The sequence below is a fragment of the Rhinoderma darwinii genome, chromosome 8, assembly GCF_050947455.1.
Source record: "Rhinoderma darwinii isolate aRhiDar2 chromosome 8, aRhiDar2.hap1, whole genome shotgun sequence".
NCBI classification, from domain to species: Eukaryota; Metazoa; Chordata; class Amphibia; order Anura; family Rhinodermatidae; genus Rhinoderma; species Rhinoderma darwinii.
The window spans coordinates 15,902,994-15,930,594 of NC_134694.1; the positions used below are offsets into that span (position 1 = coordinate 15,902,994).

General features: G+C 46.1%; 1 protein-coding gene across 2 annotated transcripts in view; it reads left to right on the top strand.

Moving 5' to 3' along the window:
• LOC142659299 (uncharacterized) overlaps positions 1-27,601 on the top strand; it is a 158,104-nt gene that overhangs the window by 11,949 nt on the left and 118,554 nt on the right. The window lies entirely within an intron of this gene.

Here is a 27,601-nt window from a genome sequence, read left to right on the forward strand (position 1 = left end):
CTCCCCCACCATAGACTGGTTTTCCATTGTGATTGGTACTCCTATTTCTCGAATACATTTTTAATAGCGACGTCTGTTGGTTTCTCTTGTCTGAGCTCTGTTTTTACAGGAAATGAAGCCAACGTGGGATGTGTCTGTTTCTTCTGCTTCCCTTCCTGTGACTCTTTATGAATGCGAGACTTAGAACGCAATCTACTTTTCTACATCTCTCTGTAACCTTAAGGCTATGTTCACACGGGGTATTTTGGGGGAGGAATATCTGCCTCAAAATTCCGTTTGGAACTTTGAGGCAGATATTCCTCTCCCTGCACGCCGATTTTCACGGCAATTATCGCGCCGTTTTTCGCCCGCGGCCATTGAGCGCCGCGGGCATAAAACAGCGAGATATACGCTTTCTCCTGCCTCCCATTGAAGTCAATGGGAGGTCGGAGGCGGAAGCGCCCGAAGATAGGGCATGTCGCTTCTTTTTCCCGCGAGGCAGTTTTACTGCTCGCGGGAAAAAGACGCCGACGCCTCCCATTGAAATCAATGGGAGGCGTTCTCGGGCCGTTTCTGCCGAGTTTTGCGACGCGGTTTCCGCGTCAAAAAACTTGGCAAAAGACCCCGTGTGAACATAGCCTAAGGGTATGTTCACACGCACTGTTTTCAGACGTAATTTGAGCCTTTTACGCCTCGAATTATGCCTGAAAAAACGGCTCCATTACGCCTACAAACATCTGCCCGTTGCTTGCAATGGGTTTTACGGTGTTCTGTTCCCACGAGGTGTAATTTTACGCGTCGCTGTCAAAATACGGCGCGTAAAAAGACGCCCGCGAAAAAGAAGTGCATGTCACTTCTTGGGACGTTTTTGGAGCCGTTTTTCATTGACTCCATTGAAAAACAGCTCCAATAACGGCCGTAAAATACGTCGCGAAAAACAGCTCCGTATTTTCAGAAGTTTTTGGTCACTGCGTGTGAACATATCCTTACAAGGAGGAATTGACTGACAAAACCATGAACAACAAAAACAATCTTGAATATGAAAGTATTAAAATATTTGAACACCTTAAAATGTATAAGTTAAAAGTTATAAGTTTCTTATTGTAGTTATTCATTAAGGTGGTTGTCTGGTTTATAAAACCCATTTTCAAATACGCTACCAGTTCATTCTGAAGGGAATCCTTAATTTAGGACCTCCATCAGTAAGCTAACAATGGCCTCCTGGTCTACTATGTACAAAAGCCTAATATGCTGCCAGTCCGTGTAAAACTGACAGGCAAAGACAACCTGTCACTGGGTCATGTAAGTTGAACCGGTTTACTGATCTGAATAGTGCGGTCCGCCTGATTCCAGCACTGTTTTAATTTCTTTCTTGGAACCCCCCCCACCGAAAGATATGGTCCACTGTTGTGTTGGCTCCCTATATGCTAGTTTGCTGTAGTTAGCCAACGGAGTGGAGCTATCTTCCCTGCCTCTGATGTTGACCAATCAGCGCAAGGCAGCTTGAGGGTAGTTCACGCCCTATTGACTAACTACAGCAAATTAGCAGATAGGGAGCCAACACAGCAGTGGGCCATATCTTTGGAATGGGGTGTTCAGGCAAAAAAAAACAGCTCTGGAATCAGGCAGACAGCGCTATTCAGGTTAGTAAACCAGTTCAACTTATATGACCTAGTGACAGATCCTCTTTAAAATTTATCAGTAGTGCAGTGTATTATACCAGCAATCAGTAGTTCAGGTCTTCAAGTCCCCTAGTGGGACTAAAAAAAAAAAACCTTAAAAAAATTAACAAAATGTTTTAGAAAAAATTCAAGATTTAAGTAATTTAAACACTGTTTTTCCCCTGTTCAAGTTCTTTATTTTTTGTTTTTAAAAAAATGAAGAAAACTATATATAACTGGTATCGCTGCGTCCAGGACGACATGAACTATAAAAATATTACGTCATTTATCCCCCACGGTGAATGGCGGAAAAATAAATAAAACAATGCCAGAATTACTTATTATTGGTCACCTCACCTCCAAAAACATGGAATAAAAAGTAATCAGAAAGACGCATTTACCCCAAAATGGTACCAATAAAAAGTGCAGCTTGTCCTGCAAAAAAACACAAGTTATTATATGACTCCACTGACTTCATTATTAAATAAAAAACAAAATGTCTATATAAAGAAGACACATAGTAAACCTTATTTATTTATTAATTTGTGTGGTATTATTATCTATTTTAGGGCCTGTTCACATCACCGTCTGTGTTCTGTTCAGAGGTTCGGTCTGGGGTTTCTGTCGGATTAACCTCTCAGCGGAAAGCAGACGGAAACCTAAGCTTCCGTTTCCCTCACCATTGATATCGTTTTGACAGAATCAATAGCGTAGTTGACTGCGCTATTGGTTCTGTCATGAACAACGGAACCCTGTCACAACGGTGGCAGACGGAAAACATTAGCTAGGTTTCCGTCACCATTGATATCAATGGTGAGGGAAACTAAACCTCCGACGGAACCTCTCAACGGAACACAGACGGTGATGTGAACAGGCCCTTAGAAGCAAAGGATTTCAAATTTAGAAAAGTGGTACATTTTTCCAAATTTTCTGTACATTTTTTTTTTTTTTTTTTTTTTAGAAATAAAGAGAAAAGCCAAAATCTACAAAAATGTACCCCCAAATTAAAATATCATATTTCACAAAAAAGATTTAAAAAACGGGGCTGTTTCCGGCATTCCAAAATAGGTAGCTTAAAAAAGACCTGTTGTCTCGCCTTTCACGTCTATTCTAGTAAATACTTGTATTCCCCATGAAATAACAATTCTGGAACATAATTTCCAAGAACGCTGCATTGTGCTATTCCTCTGTCATTCCACCACAAAATATATATAAAAAAATAAACAACCAGGTGTTACCATTCCCCTTGTCAAATGGGCGTGTCCCTAAATTGCTCTGTCAGCACTGATTGGACATTATCAGTCTGTGTAGGGACACACCCTCAACTGGAAACATCCAGTTGTCAATTTATTCAGAAAGTTCTAGGAGGAATAACAGAGGAACGGCACAACATAGAGTTCTAAGAAAAGATGCTTCAGAATTATTTCATGGGGGAATACAATTAAAAATAATCTATCACTTTTGGAATTTACAGCATATTAAAACCTAAAAGAGCTTTTCTAAATATAATTAACAAAACAGAGAATTTACCGTTGTGTAATATGGGCATAGACCCCCCACTGCTAAAATGAAAGTGAAACTAAGGTCACGTTCACACAGCATTTGTTCAGGCTAAAAAATAGGAGGCTGATCGCAAGATAAATCATCCTCTGAAATCCAGGCATTTTTTTGGAGATGATTTTTACATGCATTTTTGAAGCGTAAAATGAGGCATATTTTAGTAGCGGTTTTTTTAAAGTGTCAATGGGAAATATTAAAAATCAGCTTATAAAACGCTTCAAGAAGTGACATGTCACTTATTTTTTTTTTACGAAACACAGTCTTATGAGGCTGTTTTATTCAGCAGCCTAGTAATACACCTCGTATAAACTACACAGAGTATTTCCTTTTGATATCAATGGGAAGCTGGCATATTTCATGTGTATTTCGGGATGTAATATGAGCATTTTATGCTTCAAAATACACCTGAAAATATCTAGTGAGAACATGGCCTAAGCAGATTTCCTGCTCCTTTGGGCACATGAACTGTGGTAGGGAAACCATTTCTGCAATATTATCTTTTGAGGAGATAGATAAAAACTTGCTTCATATAAGCAGAATAAAATAGCTCTGTGCATTATACAGCCCAGCTAGAGTGAGAAACCTGCTTGTAAGGGGTTAATCCAGCATCCTGTGTGTATATCAGTAGAGACTCTGGGGCTCAGATAACATTACCTTTGCATGAAGTAAAGTTTGATCTGCTGTTCACATCACAGCAGAAGGGTCCAGTGATGGCAGTGCGAATGCTGCTGTACAAAACGTCTTCCCCTGCACAGTCCTGCACCAGCTCCGAGGCAGGAAGTCTCGCTATGCACTGAGGCATGCTGGGGCCTACTCCAGCCCCATAGTCGACTCAGTTGTTGAGGGGGTATTCACATCTCGGACATTTATGGCATATGCTCAGGTTAAGCCATCAATGCCCGATAGATGCGGGTCCCAACCCTGGCATCTGCACCTGTCTCTAGAACAGAGCCCCCATCCTACCTTGTCCCGCTGTTGTTGGGCACCGGCCACTGAATTACAAGGCGGCTGGCAGTATGGAAACAGCCGAGCTCGCTGAGCTACACTATTTTTGTAACTCTCATTTACTTCTATGGGCGTTACAGAAACAGCGTAGCTCAGTGAGCTCGGCTGTTTCTGTACTCCTGGCCACCTCGTAACTTAGTAGCCGGAGCCGGAGGGGCCCCATTTTAGAGATAGGTGTGGTTCCCAGAAATGGGACCTGCATCTTTCGGACATTTATGGCATATCCTGTGGGTATGCCATAAATGCCTGACATCAGAATAGCCCCTTAAAGAGACAGAGCATATGGCTCTGTATTAAAGTGGCAAATCTTTCATTTACTTAATTATATGTATTTGAGAAACGCCTTATATTTCGGCCTTCTATAACTTCCTGAGGTTTCCTTACCAGTGATAAGTACTCTTTAAGTTCTTTGTTCTACTCAAGTTTTTGAAGGGGTTGTCGGAGATCAACTTGTTATTTTTGCATTGGCCATGTTACTAAAAAATATATTAACTTTCTTATTCAGTTTTATTAAAAATTCTGCTCCTTTTATTTCTCTGGTAGCACCCCCTGCAGCCGCGACTCAGCCGATGGATCTGCCAATGTAACTGTACAGAGCCAGATCTATTACTGTTAACACCAAGTAACAAGGTCACGTGGCCACTGTATGGAGCACTGCACAGCAGCTCAGCGGTTAGCACTGCTGCCTTGTAATTTTGGAGCTATGGCTTTATATATAACCAAAGGAACATGGGCATGGAGTTTGGCTGTTCATACCATATTTACATGAATTTCTTCTGTTTATTTTGGTTTCCATCAACACCGAAAAAAAAGCCATTCTTAGACTCAGTTCACACGGCGGATTTTGTGTGGCGGAGCCCGCTGTAAAATCTGCCGCTGAATTATTCTTGCCGTCAGCAGGAAGATTCCTCCTTCCATTGACTTTAATGAGAGGTTTGGGCGGAATCCGCCCGAAGATTGTGCAGGACCTTATCTTTCTCACTAGGTAAAAAAAAAATCAGCTAGCGGGAAAAAGAAGCGTTCGACTCCTATTGAAATAAATGGGAGGCAGAATTTTTCGGTGTAATCCGTGGCGGGTAACGCCGCAAAAATTCTGCTGTGTGAAAAGGGCCTTAGACTAATTGCTCCTGACATATAGAAACTAGATTGTGAGCCATAAAAATACTTTCTGTAATACAAGATGTTTTGGAGTTTGTGTAATGGAGACACTAGGTGGCAGCTGTGGATCAAACATAATAATGTCCATGGCTCTATGCTGTACAAACTACAGTTTCTGGTGCGTTGAGGAAATACAAACATTATTTTGCAGTCAGTAATCAGTAGTCTTCAGTATATCTATTATGACCAATGGAAAAAAACATGCACTCTATAGATCGAGTCAGAACCAACTACTATAGTAATAGAGACATAATGACAATGGCGGATTGTCTCAATGTCGGACTGAGGTTCCTTAAAGAGGCTCTGTCACCAGTTTAATACTTCTTTATCTCCTACCTAATCTAATAAATGCTTTGATGCTGATAACTACTGTGTTGTTGTTTTCTGAAAAACGTTTATTAGTGACAAAGTTCTGATCATTTTTAGATTTATGCAAATTTTTTCTAAATGCCCAACTGGGCGTTTTGTTTTCATTTAACCAAGTGGGCATTGTAAAGTAAAGTGTATGACGCTGACCAATCAGCGTCATACACTTCTCTTTATTCACAGCACAGCGTGATCTCGTGAGATCATGCTGTGAAGTGACTTCCTCCAGCAGTTCATTCACCGGAGCGACGGGAGAAAGACCAGTAATCACCTCCAGCCGTGCCAGGACTGCTGCTGAGGAGGATAATCGTCCTGGAACGGCTGGAGGTGGTCTGGTCATTCTCCCATTGCTCCTGTGAAGGACCTGTGGGAGGAAGTCACGTCACGTGTGATCTTGCGAGATCACGAGGTGCTGTGAATAAAGCTGGGCATGAATGAAGAGAAGTGTATGACGCTGATTGGTCAGTGTCATACACTTTTCTTTACAACGCCCATTTGATTAAGCGTGAAAATAAACGCCCACTTGGGCATTTAGAAAAATTTGCAGAAATCTAAAAATGATCAGAACTTTGTCAATAATAAACGTTTAAAAAAAATAAAAATACAACACAGTAGTTATCAGCATCAAAGAGCTTATTAGATTAGGTAGGAGATAAAGAAGTATTAAACTGGTGACAGAGCCTCTTTAAGCCCACCAGAGGAAATGATTCTGAGGGTCTAACCTCCTTCCATACAGAACAGGTGCACGTTCACTGTTAATTTCATTGTAATGTTTTGTTGCTATCATTGCACACACAGGACATGTCATCGATTAATAGGTTGTATGTGAATCAACCCATAATAAATAAACCCTGTTGGCAAGTGATTTGCTTCAAAGTCACCTCCAAAGGGAGTTGTCTTCTGCTGTGCCTTTAGGGCCCTGTCTTGTTTTAGATGCCCATTATTGTGTCACAGCCTAGGCCCTCTGGACAATCCTGTGCTACTCCCACAGATCAGTAGAACAAAGGGCCCCAGACGCTCTGTGTCGGATACTTCCATAGCTGGGACAAGGGGTAGTCAGAGTAGTCAGAAGACTAGAGCACCATTGAGAGGAGGTGCACAATTGATAATAAACAAAAAGGAAAACTGCCTTTAAAATTCTTCGTGCAACCCAATGAAGACTGTAAAAACAGTTAAAGGGGCATTACCAGAATCAACAATTATCACCTATCCACAGGATAGGTAATAATAATTGTCTGATCGCTAGGTGGCCCCGCCGTTGGGACACCCACCGATTGCAAGAATGAAGGTCCCGAACCCCTTGTTCCTCACCACTGAAGCCATTAAAAAGCGCTTGCTCGACTGCCACTTCCTTCAAGCTCATCCTCACTGTGGGAGCTACAGTGAGGAAAATCTGGGGTTTGGGACCCCGTTCTTGATATCGGTGGGAAACCCCTTTAATATTGCTATATTTTCTGGGGTCTGATGAGCACTTTTAGTGCAATTTTATAAATGATTGTTTATTTATTCGACCGCTATCATGCTGAACTTTAGTGACTGAAGGTGGAAGAGTACATTCTGAAACCTCTTCCTTGGGCACCTTCGTTCTGCGGATCAATGGGGGTCCCAAAGTTTACACTATCACCGATCCTATACTGAAAAACCCCTGACAATTAAAGTTTAGTTGTATAGCCACCTTAAGAACCTGGTGCACAGTTGGTGATATTATCTAAAATGTGTATATTGAGACATAAGCAGAAACATTATAAGTTCTATGTTTATAACAGAAGACTCATGGCACTCCTGCAGCCAATGTGCATCTTACGTTGGACAGTTACTATTTAAGCTATTCCTTGATATTTAAAAAAAATAAAATACTTCAAAGTGAATCTACAGTTTTGCTGAGAAGAAATAAAGAAGCATAAAAACATCATAAATCACATAGCAGCTAACAATATGATGGTAGACAAAGTAACAGGTTAGTGTTGGCATTACCCGCAATGTTTTCCGTTCATTTTCCTGACCTTCGTTTTACAGCAAAGCTTGCTAACAATAATAGGCTTTTGAAATGGTTCAGCCCTGTTATGTAGCGTATTCTAAACTGCATGAAAAGTGATAAAAATAAATTTTTGCAGAATTCCTCAATCATTCCTCAGTTATTCAATCTCTACCAATGGGTTGCACAATGTTTACTGGATAAACAATGTGTATTATATCAAGCCACCTACTCCGTGCCAGAGAAATCTGAAGCACTGAGTATTTATAGGCTCCAAAGCAGATGGAAAATATGTACAAAAGGAAACAAAGACACAGGGAATGGTAATTAACTCTGAGGACCCCGGGTGCTGCCTTCTTCTTCATTCCAGACACTTAGGACTTGGCTGTGAAGTCACGAGCACTTGTATAACACAAGTGTGAGTGTGTTTGTAAGTGAGGTGGCTAGTGTGTGAGTGTAACTTTAAATAAATAATAGGAGGGGGAATATTATCAAGGGGGAGCTTCATAGCTTCTTAAAGGTGAATGGTGACCTCAAAACTATCCTGCCTACCACAGGTGAATATGCGCTCCATCCATTGTTATATGTTCACCTATGCTAGCAGGGGTGGTCAGCTGATGGTTAGTTGCCATTAGGCAGTTACGTCCATAGAAGAGAGGAAACCCCATAGTAGAAATTAAAATGGGCAAAAGTGGCTACATGTCCCTTTAATGACCTTTGTGCCAATACTTCACCCCTTTGTCTGTAGTCCAGCACAGTTTCGTCCCAACCAACAGCAAAGGGGATGGACCAACCATAGGTGGATCCCATCCTCCAAGGGCACTGCAGCAGATGGAAGCCCCAACACTTATTACCCTGGCCATCCTTCCAAAAAACAGACTTAGCTGTAATTTTAAGGGAATGTTCACACGCTAACGCAAAATACGTCTGAAATTACAGAGCTGTTTTCAGGTGAAAACAGCTCCTGAATTTCCATAGTTTTTGCAAGTACTCGCGTTTTTCGCGGCGTCTTTTACGGACGTAATTGGAGCTGGTTTTCATTGGAGTCAATGAAAAACAGCTCCAATGACGTCCCAAGACGTGTCCTTCACTTCTTTCACGCGGGCGTATTTTTACGCGCCGTATTTTGACAGCGACGCGTAAAATGACACTTCGTCTGAACAGAACATCGTAAAACCCATTGCAAGCAATAGGCAGATGTTTGCAGACGTAATGGAGCCGTCTTTTCAGGCGTAATTCGAGGCGTAAAACGCCTGAATTACATCTGAAAATAGGTCGTGTGAACATACCCTAATACTGAGCCCAGAGCTATTGATGCCAATAACATTACAATAAAGTCTCATAGGCAAAACGCCAGCACAGTTACAACCATCATAAATCCCCCCCAAAGTCTCCACACCAGGTCTATTTGATAACTACACAACGGTGCCACCTTGCAATTATCCACATGGCAGTGTCTATACAGTAGTGCAGGAAAAAGCCAACACAGTAATAACATTACCAAATTTATCATACTATTGTATCCGCCCAGTAGTTATTGCTACAGCAGTGGCCATCCAAAAAGAGCCGCGAACAGTGCCCTTATAACACAGCACATTTGTCTCATCCATGGTTCTAGACTGATCTTAGTTCTCACCAAACTGAGATAACTACTGGAGAATTTTTTACCTGGTGGAAGCAATATGTGATTGATTTTCTATCACATCCTCTCACTGAATCCTTGGACACTGGCCATAAAGTTAGAGAGTCCATAGCCACAAGAATGATGTTTGAAAGCCACATGTGGCTCCTGAACCACATTGTGGCCACCCTAGCTGTATAGTCATACGATATGAGTGTAAGGGTATGTTCACACGGCAAACGAAAAACGGCTGTAAAATACGGAGTGGTTTTCAGGGGAAAACAGCCTCTGATTTTCAGCCGTTTTTTTTGCGTCAATCGTTTTTTGGTGCGTTTTTTACGTCCGTTTTTGGAGCTATTTTTCTATTGACCCAATGGAAAACGGCTGTAAAAATGGACATGCACTTCTTTTTGCTAGGTGTTTTTTTACGGGTCGTTTTTTTCAAACGGCCGTGTAAAAAAACGCCCCCTCGGAACGAACCGCCGTTTTTCCCATTGAAATCAATGGGCAGATGTTTGGAGGCTTTCAGCCCGGCTGAAAATAAGCCGTGTGAACATACCCTAATACTGACTATAAGCTTGGGCTTTTTGTTCTTCCCGCACATTTACTTTTGACTAGGTCCTAGTTACGGTATATGTAATGCTACCTAAATTATGTCAAACACACTATATTTTACTATATTTTGATGTATAGTTATCATATGGGAAGCATTTTGTTAAAGCTGTGGGCATGGATCTGGCTATATACACACACTATGCCTGCTCCAGGGTTCTACCTACCCAGGGCTGGCCCTAGGATAGATGGCCCACCCCATCATTAAAAAAAAAATTCTCCATAAAAAAAATTAAATGCCCCTTTAGTTCCCCCATACAGTATAATAATAATATATTACAACCCCTTCAAGGACACAGTATTTTGTCCTCTAATTGTGCCCACAGTATTATGCCACCTGTAGTACCCCTATACAGTATAATGTTCGCTTAGTGGCCCCCACACAGTATAGTGCCCCCCTGTAGATTTTGCCATATAGCCTCCCTGTAGATAGTGCCATAATCTCCCACCTCCTTTTTGTAGATCGTGCCATACAGCCCCCCCCCCCACTTGTAGACAGTGCCATACAGTCTCCAACCTCTCCCTTGTAGGCACTGCCCCCAAACAAAAACAAAAATTGTACTCACCTAGGCCCCGTTCCCATGACGAACTGAGCTGCTCCATGACGGGACCCTGTAGCCTAGTACAGAGTTTCCCAACCTTTTCGGACTCGAGGCAGCACTGGAAAAATAACATTTCCTCAGGGCTCCCCTACCAAAATTATTTCGAGAAAGACAGAAAACGACTAAGAACAAGCACTACACTCGTAGGGTATGTTCACACACGTTTTTTGTAAGGCAAAAAAAATCTGCCTCAAAATTCCTTCAGGAAGTGACAGCGTTGTGTGACCTTTTTTTGTGTTTTTTCTTAAGCCGTTGAAGCGAATGCAAAAGACGCAGGAAAAAAAGCTCCAAACGGGAGCCACAGGTATTTTCTGCCTCCTGTTAATTTCAATTGGAGGTCAGAGGCGGAAGCCACTTGAAGACCATCAGCCCCCCACTCACAGTAAAATTACCATCAGCCCGCCACTCACAGTAATGACCATCAGCCCCCAACTCACAGTAAAATGACCATCAGCCCACCACTCACAGTAAAATGACCATCAGCCCACCACTCATAGATTCCCCCTATAGGTAGCGCCACACAGCCTCTTGTGGGTAGCGCCACACAGCCCCCTTGTGGGTAGCACCACACAGCACCCTTGTAGGTAGCGCCAGACAGCCCCCTTGTAGGTGGTGCCAGACAGCCCATTTGTATGTAGTGCCAGACAGCCCCCTTGTAGGTAGCGCCAGACAGCCCCCTTGTAAGTAGCGCCAGACAGCCCCCTTGTAGGTAGCGCCACACAGCCCCCTTGTAGATAGCACCACACAGCCCCCTGTAAAGAGCGCCACACAGCCCCCTGTAGAGTGCGCCTCACAGCCCCCTGTAGGGAGTGCCACACAGGCCCCTGGTAGGAAGTGCCGCACAGCCCCCTGCTATGGAGTGCCACACAGCCCCCTGGTAGGGAGTGCCGCACAGCCCCCTGGTAGGGAGTGCCGCACAGACCACTGGTAGGAGAGTGCAAAACAGCCAAAAGCCCCCTGGTAGGGAGTGCCCCACAGCCCCCTGGTAGGGAGTGCCACACAGCCCCCTTGGTTGGTAGTGCCACACAACCCACAGCCCCCTGTTTGGTAGTGGTTGGCAGTGCCACACAGCCCCCTTGTTGGTAGTGCCACACAGCCCCCTGGTTGGTAGTGCCACACAGCCCCCTGGTAGGTAATGCCACACTGCCCACAGCCCCCTTGTAGGTAGTGGAAGGACAACAAAATGACCCTGATAGCTGGCGGGCAATAGACATTCAAACAAGGACAACTGTGCAGGAGCACACAAAATACCCAGCTTTCCCAGCTATCAAATAAATGTGTGGAAATAAACTAAGATATAACTTTCATTTAGTCTAGCTAAAAGGATTAATCCTATTAGCTAGATGAAATAAAAGTTATATCTTAGTTTATTTCCACACATTTATTTGATAGCTGGGAAAGCTGGGTATTTTGTGTGCTCCTGCACATATGTCCTTTTTTGTAGGTAGTACCACACAGCCCACAGCCCCCTTGTAGATAGCAACCCCCCCCCCCTTCCAGTATAGATAGCGCCACTGTAGCTCCCTGAAGGAGCGGAATCCCTGTGGGGCCGGGGATTCCACTCCAGGAGAAGCTACTGTCGTCTGTGTCCATGCAGTCCATGACGTCATTGGCTTTTCCTGGAGTGGAATCCCCGGTCACAGCTTCTGCAGGAGTTTCCCCTGATGTCACTGTCCATATATGGACAGAGACATCAAGGAGCGCTCCAGGAGCGGAATCCCCGGCCACACGGGGATTCCGCTCCTTCAGGGAGCTACAGTGGCACTAGTAGATAGAAGAGCAGGGAGATACCTCCCTGCTCTGCTATAGTGCCGTCGCTACCGCTATAGCAGCCGCAGCGGCTGCTAGCGGCGCCACTGCCCTCATGCCCGGTGTCACCGCTAGCAGCCGCTATGGCTTCTACAGCGGTAGCGACGGCCACTAAGTGACCAGAGACCCGTGACTTACAGTGTTCCCTGCAGACTTTCCGCACAGTATTTGAGGAACCTGGGCGAGTCTCTTCAGCAGCCGCATCCCTGCTGACCCTTCGCCAAGGAAACACCGCCGTGGGCGAGTGCTCCATTCAGTTCCGTACCCTAGCGACAGAGCTGCTCTGGAACAACGAAGCCTTGGTGGTTACATTCTGGCAGGGTCTATCCTCTGATATTAAAGACGAGCTTACCGCTCTAGATCTGCCTTCTACCCTAGATGACCTCATTTTTCTAGCAACCCGGACTGACATGAGGATCCAGGAACAGTCTCTAGAGATTCGCCAGGTCAGGAGATTGCCTATGCTGGCTCCTACATTCCAGCGACCCCTGCTGCCCTCATTAGCTGCTCCACCAGAGGAGCCTACGCAAATAGACCGTCTCAAGTTGTCTGCCCAGGAGAAACAACGCAGACGCACTTCGGGACTCTGTCTGCATTGCCGCCTCAGAGGCCATTTGTGTCACCAAAAGCCAAAGAGACTCCTGCGTCTAGGATTGTTTGGAAAGTCAACCTTAGGTGGAAAAGGACTAAATAATGCATTTTCTTCCAAATTGTCCATTCCCGTGACCATAGTGTCCGGTGAGAAGATGCATCGTGTCTCTGCCTATCTGGACTCCGGGTCAGCGGCAAACTTTATCCAACAGGTTTTAGTGGATCAGCTCCAGTTGACGACGGTTCCTTCGGAGACACCCCTGGCTGTTGCCTCGGTGAATGGACTTCCTCTGCCCGATCCCATCGTGTCTGAGACTAAGCCACTGTAGCTCCAAGTGGGAGCCCTTCACACCGGGAAGATTACTTTCCTCATCTTGCCCAAAGCCGTCAATCCGGTGTTGCTGGGTCTGCCTTGGCTTCAGCTTCATGCCCTGGTCCTGGACTGGAGTTCCGGAGAAGTTCTCCAATGGGGTTCCAACTGTCTCCACCTCTGCTTGTTACAGATTGAGCCTGCCCTGCCTCCTATGTCTCAGTTGTTGACAGGATTACCCACTCATTTTGCACAGTTTGCGGACGTCTTTTGCAAGAAGAAGGCTGAGATGCTTTCACCACACCGGGCGTACGACTGCCCGATTGAACTGGTTCCTAATGCTTCACCGCCCCGTGGACAGGTATACCCCCTCTGCTTGCCAGAGACTCAGTCCATGTCGGCCTATATCAAGGAGAATCTGGAGAGGGGTTTTATACGAAAATCCTCCTCCCCGGCCAGTGATCCCTTCGACCCTGCATTGACTACCGTGGTCTCAACCAGATCACGGTCCAAAAATAAATACCCTTTGCCACTGATCTCGAAACTATTTGATCGGATACGAGAAGACAAGATCTTCTCTAAACTAGATTTGCTTGGGGCCTACAACTTAATCAGAATCCATCAAGGTGATGAGTGGAAGATGACATTTAACACTCGAGACGGGTACTATGAATAGCTGGTGATGCCCTTCGGCCTGTGTAACACTCCCGTGGTCTTATAAGAATTAGTGACTGATATCTTCCGAGATCTCCTCTATATCTGTGTTGTTGTCTATCTCAATGACATTTTGATTTTCTCCCCAGATCCGAGGACACACCGGAGGCATGTCCGTTAAGTCCTGCTGCGATTAAGGGAGAAACGTCTGTATGTCAAGCTGGAGAAGTGCACATTGGAAAAAAATTCTCTGTCCTTCCTGGGCTACATCATCTCGGATCAGGGTCTCAAGATGGATCCTGAGAAAGTGAAGTCCGTCCTGGAGTGGCCACGCCCTCAGGGCCTGCGGTCCATACATAGTTTTTTGGGGATTCGCTAACTTCTACCGGCATTTAATCCCAAACATCTCTTCACTGACGGGCCCCATCAATACCCTTACCAAGAAAGGTATGAACGCCAAGGTGTGGACTCCAGAGGCAGTGAGCATTCAATATCATTAAGAAGGCCTTCAATTCAGCCTCGATCCTCCATCATCCTGACGTGTCTCATTGGATGTGGACGCTTCTTCTGTTGGTGCAGGTGCACTTCTGTTCCAGAGAAGCTTCAAATGAAAGGCAGTAGTATGTGGCTATTACTCAAGACTTTTTTCCCCCACAGAGCGCAATTACTCTATTTGGGATTGGGAGTTACTGGCCATCAAATTGGCTCTTGAGGAGTGGAGACATCTGCTAGGGGGCGCAGCTCATCCAATCGTGATATACACTGACCACAAGAACCTTACCTATCTCCAGTCGGCTCAACTGCTCAACCCCCGAAAAAGCCAGGTGGTCGCTATTCTTCACCCGTTTCCAATTTGTTCTTCACTACTGTCCCGCTGACAAAAATGTGAGGGCCGATGCACTGTCCAGGTCATTTGAAACAGAGGACACTGTGGAGACCCCTCAATAGATCATAGACCCATTCTGCATTGTCACTGCCAATCCTTTGCAAGTTAGAGACATCCCTCTGGGGAGGACTTTTGTTCGGTTGGCAGACAGGAGAAGAATTCTTCGCTAGGGACACAGCTCCAAACTGGCTGGACATGCTGGTGTTCGTAAGACTCGAGACCTGATAACTCGTCATTTCAGGTGGCCCATGCTGCCAAAATATATTGTGGACTTTGTATCTTCCTGCACTGTGTGTGCTTCTAACAATGTTGCTCACTCCAAGCCTGCCGGTCTGCTCCAACCTCTACCTGTACCCAATGCTCCCTGGCAGCACATTGCGATGGACTTTGTCACAGATCTTCCCCCTCAGCAGGATGCAATACTGTCTGGGTGGTGGTGGATCGGTTCTCGAAATTGGCACATTTTATCCCGCTAACCGGCCTACCTTCTGCTCCTCGACTAGCAAATCTTTTCATTCAGCACATCTTTCGTTTGCATGGCTTTCCCCTTCACATCGTGTCTGATTGGGGGGTTCAGTTCACTGCAGCTGACCCTGCATTTGGGGACTTTCTACAAATCTGGCAACAGACCTGGACCTCTATTCTGCTGGCAGTCAATCGCATGAAGTGAAAAGCGGATACTAGAAGAAGAGAGCCGCCTCAGTATCTTGCGGGTACCAAAGTCTGGCTGTCCTCAAAGAATATCCGTCAGAAGGTGCCTTCGTACAAATTTGCTCCCAGGTTCTTCGGACCTTTTGAGATCCTGCATCAAATTAACCCTGTATCCTATAAGCTTTGGCTGCCTCCTACCCTCAAAATCCCCAACTCCTTTCATGTGTCCCTCCTGAAACCTGAGGTGCTGAACCGCTACAGTAAGACTCCTAGTCCTACGGTTGCTCCCAGGGGTTCTTCCGATGTGTTTGAAGTAAAGGAGATCCTGGACTGCAAGATGGTAGGAGGAAGGATTTTCTATTTAGTGGATTGGAGAGTGTTTGGTCCTTGGAGCCAGAGGAAAACCTTAAAGCCCCTACCCTCATTAAGGCTTCGTTCCCAACTGCGTTGGGGTCCCGTTCTGACATTCCGTCGGAGCTTTCCATCAAAACGGGACTCTGAACAGACACAAACTGACACAAATGGAAATCAGAGGTTTCTGTTTCCATCACCTTTGATTTCAATGGTGACGGATCCGGTGCCCATGGTTTCCGTTTGTCTCTGTTGTTCACCGGATCTGTCGACTACGCTATTGCTTCCGGCAAAACGACGGGTCCGGTGCGCAACAGAGACAAACGGAAAACATGGGCACTGGATCCGTCACCATTGAAATCAATGGTGATGGAAACAGAATCGTGTCAGTTTGTGTCTGTTCAGGGTCCCGTTCTGACGGAAAGCTCCGATGGAACGTCAGAACGGGACCCCAACGCAGATGTGAACGAAGCCTAAGAAATTACTCTTTTGCTCTGGACCCAAGAAGAGGGAGCGTAAGGCGGGGGTACTGTAACGGCCACGGTCGCAGACCCCTTTCATCCTGCCGACGTCTTCCCCCCTGGAGATGCCAACACATGTGGCTGTCCTTTCCTGCAGTGACCACTAGGGTGAGCGCACGAGCTCATTCCCGGCCTTAAAGGGCCAGCGCGCACACATGTTAAGAATTAACTAATTACTCCCAGATCACCCTGGGAGATAATAAGGGCCCTGCCCCTTCATTCCTTGCCTGAGGGTTGTTTGTATTCCTCTGTTAGTCTTGCAAATGGTTCCTTAGTAGTATCCTGTTCCTTGTGTTCCCATGCCCTGCTACCTGTATCCTGTATCCAATGCTGTATTTGTTCCTGTGCCCTCTCTAGTGTTGGAGTCGTGTTATGGCATCGGCTACGCCTGCTGTCTTATACCACGTCTGGTCTCATCTGCCACGCCTGGTACCTCCTGCCATGTTTTGCATCACCTGCCGTCAAAGTACCATCTGTGCCCAAGCCTCTGCTACTGTCTGGACTATTACAGGTACCCTTGTGCTTGGACTTTGTATAGACTTGGTACACTGTTGCTTGGCCAGCTTCTACCCCGCTACAGCGGTGCGGCCTAGTGGGTCCACATACCCACAGATCGTGACACTCTCAATGGTCAAAACTCTTTTTTTCTATGATTTATTATTAATGTATTAAAAATATTTTGGATGCAGTCAGACCCTAAGAAGGAATGATGGCAGAGGCTTTTTTGCCACCTTGTCATTAATGTAGTGTCCTCTAGTTGGAAAGGATAGAGAGACAGCTGTCATGTATTGCTGTGCCTTGTTTGTTTTCCTTTGGCTGAAGTTAGTCTGGAGTGGGATCAGCATTTGCACCTGTTTTTTGGAATGGGATTACCAGCTCAAAGTAAGGCATGTAGTGAAGGGCTGTCTGCCTCTGCCCCATTCGATTGATGGCATGCCAAGCTGCTCTTCTCAGAGAGTATATGTCTTGTGGCTAACCACCAACAGGCAGTGCACTTCAAAACACAGCAAGAAATCAGATACCCGTGTTATATGTCAGACGCCGGGGACAGGGCCAGCCAGCTCTTCCAATGTCACTGTGTGCTGTGCTGGAGTGTGGGCCGTGCACCAGCCTGTAAGGCTTTTACTGTACCTGGGAAATCACCATGTATTCTGTGAAGTCACCAAAACCACTTAAAACAAGCTTTTCAGTCTTTGTACAGTCAACCAATGAAATTTTAACCACTTGTAATGTCATCAGCGACCTTAAAACTGTTATTTTTTCATATTGTTTTTATAGCACTTCTAAGTGATTATAAAGTATAAATAACAAGTTTCATGATGAATTACAGCTCCGATTTGGAGTAACTTATTTTAGTATTATTATTATAAATATTTTTTTTTATTATGTTATGTTGGGGAATTGCTAATAATTGCATTCAAGCGGGCCAACGCGTTCTCCTGTAAGAGCAGCATAGTATTGGGACGGGTCTGCTGTTGTATTACCCCAAATGGCACAAAAATTATTGTGCTCTTAATAGCAGCTAACAAAGAATACAAGGGACTCAAACTTATGAGTCAGGTGTATTCAAGTTGTGTCTGCGATCGCTGACTGCCGGCACGCTGTACTTACCGGCAGCCGCGACTGTGGGACACTGAGGCCTTGTCTCCCTCCCAGGAGACGCCAACACACGCAGCTGCACTCACCTGCCTCTAGGGTGCGCGTGCTCGTCCCCGCCCTTAAAGGGCTAGCACGCGCACCAACAAAGTGTTCCCTAACCTATCCCCTTACATCCTGGACTATATAAAGTGCTCTGCAAATCCACTCCTTGCCTGAGCGTTGTTGTCATATTCCATGTTAGTCTAAGCAAATGGTCCCTTAGTTGTATCCTGCTCCCAGTGTTCCCGTATCCTGCTTCCTGTAACTGTGTTTGTTCCTGAGCTGTATCTATTGTTGGAGTCGCGTTGTCATCTGTTACATTCCGTATCATCTTCCGCGTCCAGTATCAGCTGCCACGTCCAGTGTCTTCTGCCACGTCTAGTGTCATCTACCACGCCACGCATTATCTGTGCCAAGTGTTTACTACACCACGTGCCTGCTTCTCCGAATATCTGCCAGATAATCTTCCCAGGTACTCTTACCCCAGAGACTGTTATTGACTGTTGTTTGGCCAGCTGCTACTACGCTATGGCAGAGGGGCCTAGTTTGTCCGCATATCCCACCGGCGTGACAATCCATATGTGCCCCCCCTCTTCTTCCCGCCCCCCTCATCAATGACTGATGGCTGCCATGTTTCTGCATGTATACATGGCGGATGTCAGTCATTTGTAAAGATGGCGGGAGGATGAGTCCGCTCTACACTTGTTAGGCTGTAGTAGAGGAGATTTCACAATATTTTTTTGTGCTTTTTGGTAGAGTAGAGCATATTCAGGTGATAGATATACTTTACTAGATGCCTTCAATGCCATGAAAAGTGACCTTTAGTAGTAATAAGCACCATCTGTGAATGAATTCCACTGGAGAAGAGGACATTATCTGACCTGCTTTAAAATGCTTCTATGGGAATTACTGTAATGACCACCATGACCATTAATTTTGCTAAAATGTATATATAAGATAGAATAAAGGCTGATTGGTGAGATACCACCAATGAAATAATCAATTCTATAAGTAGGAGCTATAGCAGGCCAAAATATAAGCCATTACTATCTACTAGCTTGTTGTTGTTACCAAATAAATAACACAATTTTTTACATATGGATTACATCAGTCAACGTCCGAGGCACGTTTCTGATATCTAAAGGTGCAAGCTTTTTCTCTGTTCTGTATACAATACTGTGAGACTGTATCATTGGGATGTTGTATACTTTTTTATTGTACTTTGGAAAAATAAAAAGCAATTGAATTTCATATGGATTACATCAGGCCTGGGCACAGTGCTTTAATTTCTAACTTTAGGGTTGCTTGCTCATACAAGGACCTGGTATGGGTAGATAGACCGTCGACGGGCATATAGATTACTCTGGGCAAATCTGAAACACTATGTTATGCCTAGTGCAGGGATAGATAGATAGATAGATAGATAGATAGATAGATAGATAGATAGATAGATAGATAGATAGATAGATAGATAGATAGATAGATAGATAGATAGATAGATAGATAGATAGATAGATTAGATAGATAGATAGATAGATAGATAGATAGATAGATAGATAGATAGATAGATAGATAGATAGATAGATAGATGGATGAAGCAGTTTACTATTGTAACACCAGGGGGCCTGTGACACCATGAAGTCCCCTACGGTGTCAGGAGGGTGAGATTTAGAGTGTGGTGTCTCCTAATTAATAAGTATGTTCATTAACAGATTAAAATGCAAATATGTCTCATTACATATGGAAAAAAGCTGTGATCAGGGAATTGTGCTGGCAGTGAACAGCTGAGGATAATTTGTAGACAGGCGAGTTACCTGAAATTAATATCATAAGAGCTTTCTGCTAATATTCCCTCATTCTAATAACATTTCCTCCTTAATAGCGATTCAGTAGTATCACTGCAATCAGTAATTAGTATTATTAACATCGTTATTATCAAGTAGGATGTCTTATAGGCTCTACAAGATGAAAGCAATGATCTTCAGTGCAGTACAAAAATTAGGGTTTAATAAAAGATTGTATAATTAATATATTTTCCCCAAGCCTCCAATGCAGAGACGTAGCTTAAGACTCATGGTCCTTGGTGCAAAAATTCAGCTTGGGCCCTCCCGTGAAACTTCCCTTCACTACCATTGGCTGCAGCCTGTCCGTAACTTTTAGCTGCATCAATACCCCTCCCAGTGCCCCCACACAGTAACAATGCCCCTCTATAGCTGCCGCCTATTTGCTCCCCACAAATAATAATGCTCTCTTTGTGGCCCACAGTAATAGTGCCCTTCTTTGTGCCCCCACACATTAATAATACCCACTTTGTGCCCTTCATAGTAATAATCCCCTTTGTACCCCCAAAGTAATAAGCTCCCTTTGTACACCCACAAGGTAATAGTGCATACTATAGGCCACGTTAGGCCTGCAGCCTATAAAGACGCTGGGACAGAATCCCTGTGCGGGCCAGCGTGATGACTGCATGCTGGCCTATGCAAGATTCCCGCCTTGAGGTTGTTTGTGGGGCTATGTGTGGCACTGTCTACAAGGGAGGGCTGTCTTGAGCTATCTACAAGAGGGGGGCTATGTGTGGCGCTATCTACAAGAGGGGGGCTGTGTGTGTGTTTCTTTCTACAAGAAGAGGGCTATTTGTGGCGCTGTCTACAAGAGGGGCTGTGTGTAGTAGAAAAAAAGGGGGGGGAGGAATCCTCCAGCTCACCTGACACAGTGTGTGTGTCGCTGTCTGCGCCCGGGTCCTTTTCGTGTCGGTACACGTAGCAGAAGCAAAAAATAGGAGATGGGTTGGATCCAGCGCTTGGGTAGAGGTAAAATGGAAGAGATTTCCAAGTTTAATGAAATAATGTTAAAAGGTCCATTGTAGTATGGTCCTGGTGTGTGGGTAATAAGAGGATGATCCTGCAGAAGCCTACGCGTTTCGGACGGTGTCCACGTCCTTAGTCTTGGCTGTAGTGATGACTGCATGCTGGCCTATGCAAGATTCCCGCCTTGAGGTTGTTTGTGGGGCTATGTGTGGCACTGTCTACAAGGGAGGGCTGTCTTGAGCTATCTACAAGAGGGGGGCTATGTGTGGCGCTATCTACAAGAGGGGGGCTGTGTGTGTGTTTCTTTCTACAAGAAGAGGGCTATTTGTGGCGCTGTCTACAAGAGGGGCTGTGTGTGTTGCTATCTACGATGGGGGGATGTGGCACTATCTACAAGCTGGGCTGTGTGTGGTGCTATCTACCAGGGAGGCTGTGTATGGTGCTATATTTCAGGGGGGCTGTGTGTGGAGCTATCTACCAGAGGGGGGAGGGTTGTGTGTGGTCCTATCTTTCAGGGGGGTTGTGTGTGGTGCTATCTACCAGAGCGGGGCTGTGTGTGACCCTATCTTCCAGAGGGGGGGGCTGTGTGTGGCAGTATCTGCAGGGGACACAATGGGGGCATTATTACTGTGTGGGAGCACCAAAGGGGCACCAAAGGGGCATGGTTACTGATGGGGCACTCTTAGTGTGTCGAGCACTAAGGGATTATTATTACCATCTGGGACACTGTGGATTACGAATTTGTTTAGAGGATGAAGAATAGGTGGGGAGGTTGCTGAAAAAGCGAGAAAACAACATGTCTGTGTGTCAAATTCTGAAGAGAGGAATCGTGGCTGGAATAAGTAGTCACAGTGGTCTGGTCCGAATGGAGAAAAAAAGGGAAAGTGAACGATTCTAATCATAGAAAACATCACCTGTAGGTCACTGGATATAAATGTGCTGTAATCCAATATATCGTCTGCAGAGCTCCTGTGTATAACTGGCATCTACCACTATATGGTCACTATATGCTAGCAATATTGGTCTTTGTAAAGTGGTTTTTATTCAGTAACAGTATGGGGGTATTATTCAGGCACTATGTGATTATGGTGTGGCGGTATTATTTGGATCTTATATTGTGTTATTATTGGTAATATTATAATAGTGAGTTTTGTTCAGTAACAGTATGCAGGTAATATTCATCTGGTATAGTGATATGATTTAATAACGGTATATGTATATAGATATTTATTTTTGTGTGAGAGGGGGGACATATGCTTTGGGCAGAGTCGTAGCTAGGTTCTCCAGCACCCAGAGCAAAGATTCAGTTTGCCCCCGAACACCTTTCCCGACATTTCCTTCCCCTTCACCATGTTTGCTTTCTCTACCAATCAATGAGATTTTTAAAAAAATTTCACCTTTTTTTTAATGTAACCCGAGCATAAAACCATTTGTACATTTTACAAGCAATATAGTTATATAAGGGAGTTAACATAACAATAAATTAAAAGAAAATAAATAAAGAGGTCAGTGCCAGACTAAAACAGCTTGTATAACTGAGGCTAATGAGAATATATGGTGACATAATGAACAGCCTCCTCTTGTAGATAGTGCCACACACCTCCCCTCGTAGACAGTGCCACACAACTCCCCTGTAGATAGTGCCACTCACCTCCCCTTGTATATAGTGCCACACACAGCCCCCTTGTAGATAGTGCCGCACACTGCCCCCTTGTAGATGGTGCCACATACAGCCCCTTTGTAGATGGTGCCGCACACAGCCCCCTTGTAGATGGTGCCACACACAGTCCCCTTGTAGATGGTGCCGCACACAGCCCCCTTGTAGATTGTGCCACATACAGCCCCCTATAGATAGTGCCACAAACCCCCTCTTGTAGATACTGCCACACTTTCCCTCCTTGCAGATAGTGCTACACCCCCCCTCCCTGCACATAGCGCCATTGGAGCTCCCTAGAGGCACCCCTGATGTCACTGTCCATATATGGATAGTGGCATCAGGGGCTTCTACAGGAGCGGAATCCCCAGGAAGAGCGTCGGCAACGCTTTGGCCGGGGATTCCTCCATACCTCCCAACTTTCAAGTATCACAAAGAGGGACAACCGATGCGGCGCACATAGCAACACAGTATAATGCCCCCTAGCTGCCCCCACACAGTATAATGCCCTCTAACTGCCACCATACAGTATAATGCCCCCATAGCTGCCACCACACAGTATAAGTCCCCATAGATGCACCCATAAGGTATAAAGATTACACAGATGCCCCATACAGTATAATGTCTACACAGATTCTCCTGCGCAGTATAATGCCCACACAGATGCCCCCATGCAGTATAATGCCCAATCAAATTCCCTCATACAGCAGAATGCCCCATAACTGCCCCATAGAGCTTAATGCCCCCAAAGCTGCCCCGAACAGCATAATGTCCCCATAGCTGCCCCCATACAGTATAATGCACTATGGCTGCCGCCATACAGTAGAATGCCCCCACAGTTGGCCCCATACAGTATAATGCCCCCTTTGCTGCAACCATACAGTATAATACTCCACAGCTGCCCCATATAATATAATTGACTGCATTATTGTAATGGCAGGAAGGAGGTGAAGGGAAAGTGAGCCCTAATCTACCCACCGCCCTGTCCCTGCCTACTTGCAACGACCCACCCTAGGCGACGGGGTACAACTGGGCGGCGGTCCCTACGCTGTCTAAGTGCACGGGAGAACAAACAGGGAACACGCAAGGGAAGGGGCAGTAGCCCACGGAACGCCGCGAGGAAACGGAGCGGTGAATGAGTTGTCAGGACCAGGATGAAGTGGAGTATACCCAAGTGAGCACGGAGGAGGAAGCAAGCCGGAGGCAAAGCAAAGCGGGTTAAGCAGAACAGCAGCAAGGCAGAAGCACGGCAGAAGCAGGCTGGAGCAAGCAGCAGTGGGGCCAGGAATCCAAAAGAATTACAAGCACTGAGGAGGAGAACACAGCAGGTAATAAAGGACAGGGGGCGGAGCTAACTCCGACTGACCAGGCCGCGATAGGCTCTCCCACTCCTGAGCCTGCCACCCTGGTTGGTGGGAGATGGTGTCAGTCGAACAGGTCTGGCCTCAGGTGTGGATTGATTAATCCCAGGAGTATACCTAGACGTAGTACCTGGCAGATCCCTAACAGTACTCCCCCTTTTATGAGGGGCCACCGGACCCTTACTAAGAGGACCCGGTTTAGTAGGGAAGAGAAGGTGGAACCTCCTGATCAATACCCCAGCGTGAACATCACGGGCAGGTACCCAAGTCCTCTCCTCCGGCCCGTACCCTCTCCAATGGACCAGGTACTGGAGGGAGCCCTGGACCATCCTACTGTCCATAATCTTGGCCACCTCGAATTCCACCCCCTCAGGGGTGACAACGGGAACAGGAGGTTTCCTCGAGGGGGACCAGGACGGGGAGCAGCGTTTAAGGAGGGAGGCATGGAAGACGTCATGTATGCGAAAGGATGGGGGCAGCTCCAGACGGAAGGATACAGGGTTGAGGACTTCAATGATCTTATAAGGCCCAATAAATCGGGGAGCAAACTTCCTGGACGGGACCTTAAGGCGCAAGTTCCTGGACGACAACCAGACCAAATCCCCGACGACAAACTGGGGGTTAGCAGAACGTCTACTATCCGCCTGAATCTTTTGTGCGCTCTGGGACGCCTCTAGGTTCTTCTGAACCTGGGCCCAGACAGTGCACAGTTCCCGATGAACATCCTCTACCTCAGGATTATTGGAACAACCAGGGGAAACGGAGGAGAACTTTGGGTTAAACCCGAAATTACAGAAAAACGGGGAGACCCCTGACGAGTTACTGACCCGGTTATTCAGGGAAAATTCAGCAAGGGGAAGGAATGAGACCCAATCGAATTGACAGTCAGAGATGAAACACCTTAAATATTGTTCCAGGGACTGGTTAGTCCTCTCCGTTTGGCCATTAGTTTCGGGATGGAAGGTGGAGGAGAAGGACAGATCAATCTCCAACTTTTTACAAAAGGCTCTCCAAAATAAGGAAACAAATTGTACTCCTCTGTCAGAAACGATATTGACTGGGGCCCCATGGAGACGCAGGATGTGTTTCACAAACAAAGAAGCTAACGTCTTGGCGTTAGGTAGCTTCTTAAGGGGCACAAAGTGGCACATCTTGCTGAAGCGGTCTACTACCACCCACACCACCGACTTGCCCTGAGATGGAGGCAAATCGGTGATAAAATCCATGGAGATATGGGTCCAAGGTCTCTGGGGAATGGGCAAGGAACGTAGTAGGCCCACAGGTCGGGACCTAGGGGTTTTGGACCTAGCGCAAACCTCACAAGCGGCGACGTAAGCCCTAACGTCTTTAGGCAACCCAGGCCACCAATAGTTTCTGGTAATGAGGTGTTTGGTGCCCAAGATGCCAGGATGACCAGATAGAGCGGAGTCATGGTTTTCCCTGAGTACCCTTAGCCGGTATTGCAGGGGAACAAACAGTTTGTCCCCAGGGACGTTCCCGGGATCTGCACCCTGATCAGCCGCGATATCAGAAGCTAAATCAGAATCCGTGGCAGAAACGATTATACCAGGGGGTAAAATACAAGCAGGATCCTTCTCGGAAGGAGGATTGGCCATGAAACTACGTGACAGGGCATCAGCCTTAATATTCTTGGACCCAGCCCTATAGGTAACCAAGAAATTAAATCTGGTAAAGAATAGTGCCCACCGAGCTTGTCTAGGATTAAGCCTCCGGGCCGATTCTAGGAAAACCAGATTCTTGTGATCCATAAGGACCGTTACCTGGTGTCTGGCCCCCTCCAGGAAGTGCCGCCACTCTTCAAAAGCCCATTTAATGGCTAGAAGTTCGCGGTTGCCAATATCATAGTTACTCTCCGTGGGCGAAAACTTCCTAGAGAAGTAAGCACAGGGGCGGAGATGGGTGAGGGAGCTGGTACCCTGGGACAAGACGGCCCCCACTCCCACCTCGGATGCGTCAACCTCCACAATAAATGGCTCCTCTTGGTTGGGCTGAATCAGCACGGGGGCCGAGATAAAGCATTTCTTGAGGGTCTCAAAGGCCTGGACGGCCTCAGGGGGCCAATGGAGGACATCAGCACCCTTGCGAGTAAGGTCCGTAAGAGGCTTAGCGACGACCGAGAAGTTGGCAATAAATCTCCTGTAATAGTTGGCGAACCCTAAAAAACACTGTAACGCCTTAAGGGAGGCAGGTTGGACCCATTCCGCCACAGCCTGAACCTTGGCAGGGTCCATGCGGAATTCATGAGGAGTGAGGATTTGCCCTAAAAATGGTATCTCCTGTACCCCAAAGACACATTTTTCAGTCTTAGCAAACAGATTATTCTCCCGAAGGACCTGGAGCACCTTCCTGACATGCTCCACGTGGGAGGACCAGTCCTTGGAAAACACCAGTATGTCATCAAGGTACACAACAAGAAAATTACCCAGGTAATCTCTCAGGATTTCATTAATAAAATTCTGGAAGACAGCAGGGGCATTACACAACCCAAAGGGCATGACCAGGTATTCGAAATGACCCTCGGGTGTGTTGAACGCAGTTTTCCACTCATCCCCCTCTTTGATGCGGATAAGGTTACATGCCCCCCGTAGATCGAACTTAGAAAACCATTGGGCTCCCTGAACCTGATTAAAAAGATCCGGAATCAAAGGAAGTGGGTACTGGTTCCTTACGGTGACCTTATTCAGGTTACGATAATCAATGCATGGCCTAAGACCACCATCCTTCTTCCCCACAAAGAGGAAGCCAGCACCTACAGGAGAAGTCGAGGGGCGAATGAAACCCTTGGCCAGGCATTCTTGGATATACACCCTCATAGCTTCACGTTCAGGACATGAAAGATTAAATATCCTACCCTTAGGAAGCTTGGCACCAGGCACCAAATCGATGGCGCAATCGTAATCTCTATGGGGGGGCAACACCTCGGAGGCCTCCTTAGAAAACACATCGGCGAAGTCCTGAACAAACTCAGGAAGCGTGTTTACCTCCTCCCGGGGAGAAATAGAGTTAACAGAAAGACATGACATCAGACATTTACTACCCCATTTGGTGAGATCCCCAGTATTCCAATCAAACGTGGGATTATGCAACTGCAACCAGGGAAGACCTAATACCAGATCAGACGATAATCCCTGCATCACCAGTACAGAGCACTGCTCCAAATGCATGGAGCCAACCAGGAGTTCAAAAACAGGAGTATGCTGAGTAAAATAACCATTAGCAAGGGGAGTTGAGTCGATACCTACTACAGGGATAGGATAAGGTAAATCAATAAAAGGCATTTTTAGAGACATAGCAAATTCCACAGACATGATATTAGCAGATGAGCCAGAATCCACGAAAGCACTGCCCGTGGCAGACCGGCCAGCAAACGAGACCTGAAAGGGAAGCAAAATTTTATTGCGTTTCACATTAACGGAAAATACCTGTGCGCCCAAGTGACCTCCCCGATGATCACTTAGGCGCGGAAGTTTTCCGGCTTTTTATTCTTGCTCCTGGGACAGGTGTTCAAAAGATGCTTGTCGTCCCCACAGTAGAAGCAGAGACCATTCATTCTGCGAAACTCCCTACGTTGTCGAGGGGACATGGAGGCCCCGAGTTGCATAGGTACCTCCGAGTCCTCCGTGGAGGGGCGAGGAGACGGGACCTCGGGGGGAATCGCAGAAAGGTCAGAGGGGAGCACATGGAAGCGTTCAAGCTGACGTTCCCTGAGACGTCGGTCAAGTCGTAGTGCTAGGGCCATAACCTGGTCAAGGGAGTCAGAAGAGGGGTAACTAACCAGCAGATCCTTCAGGGCGTCAGATAATCCTAA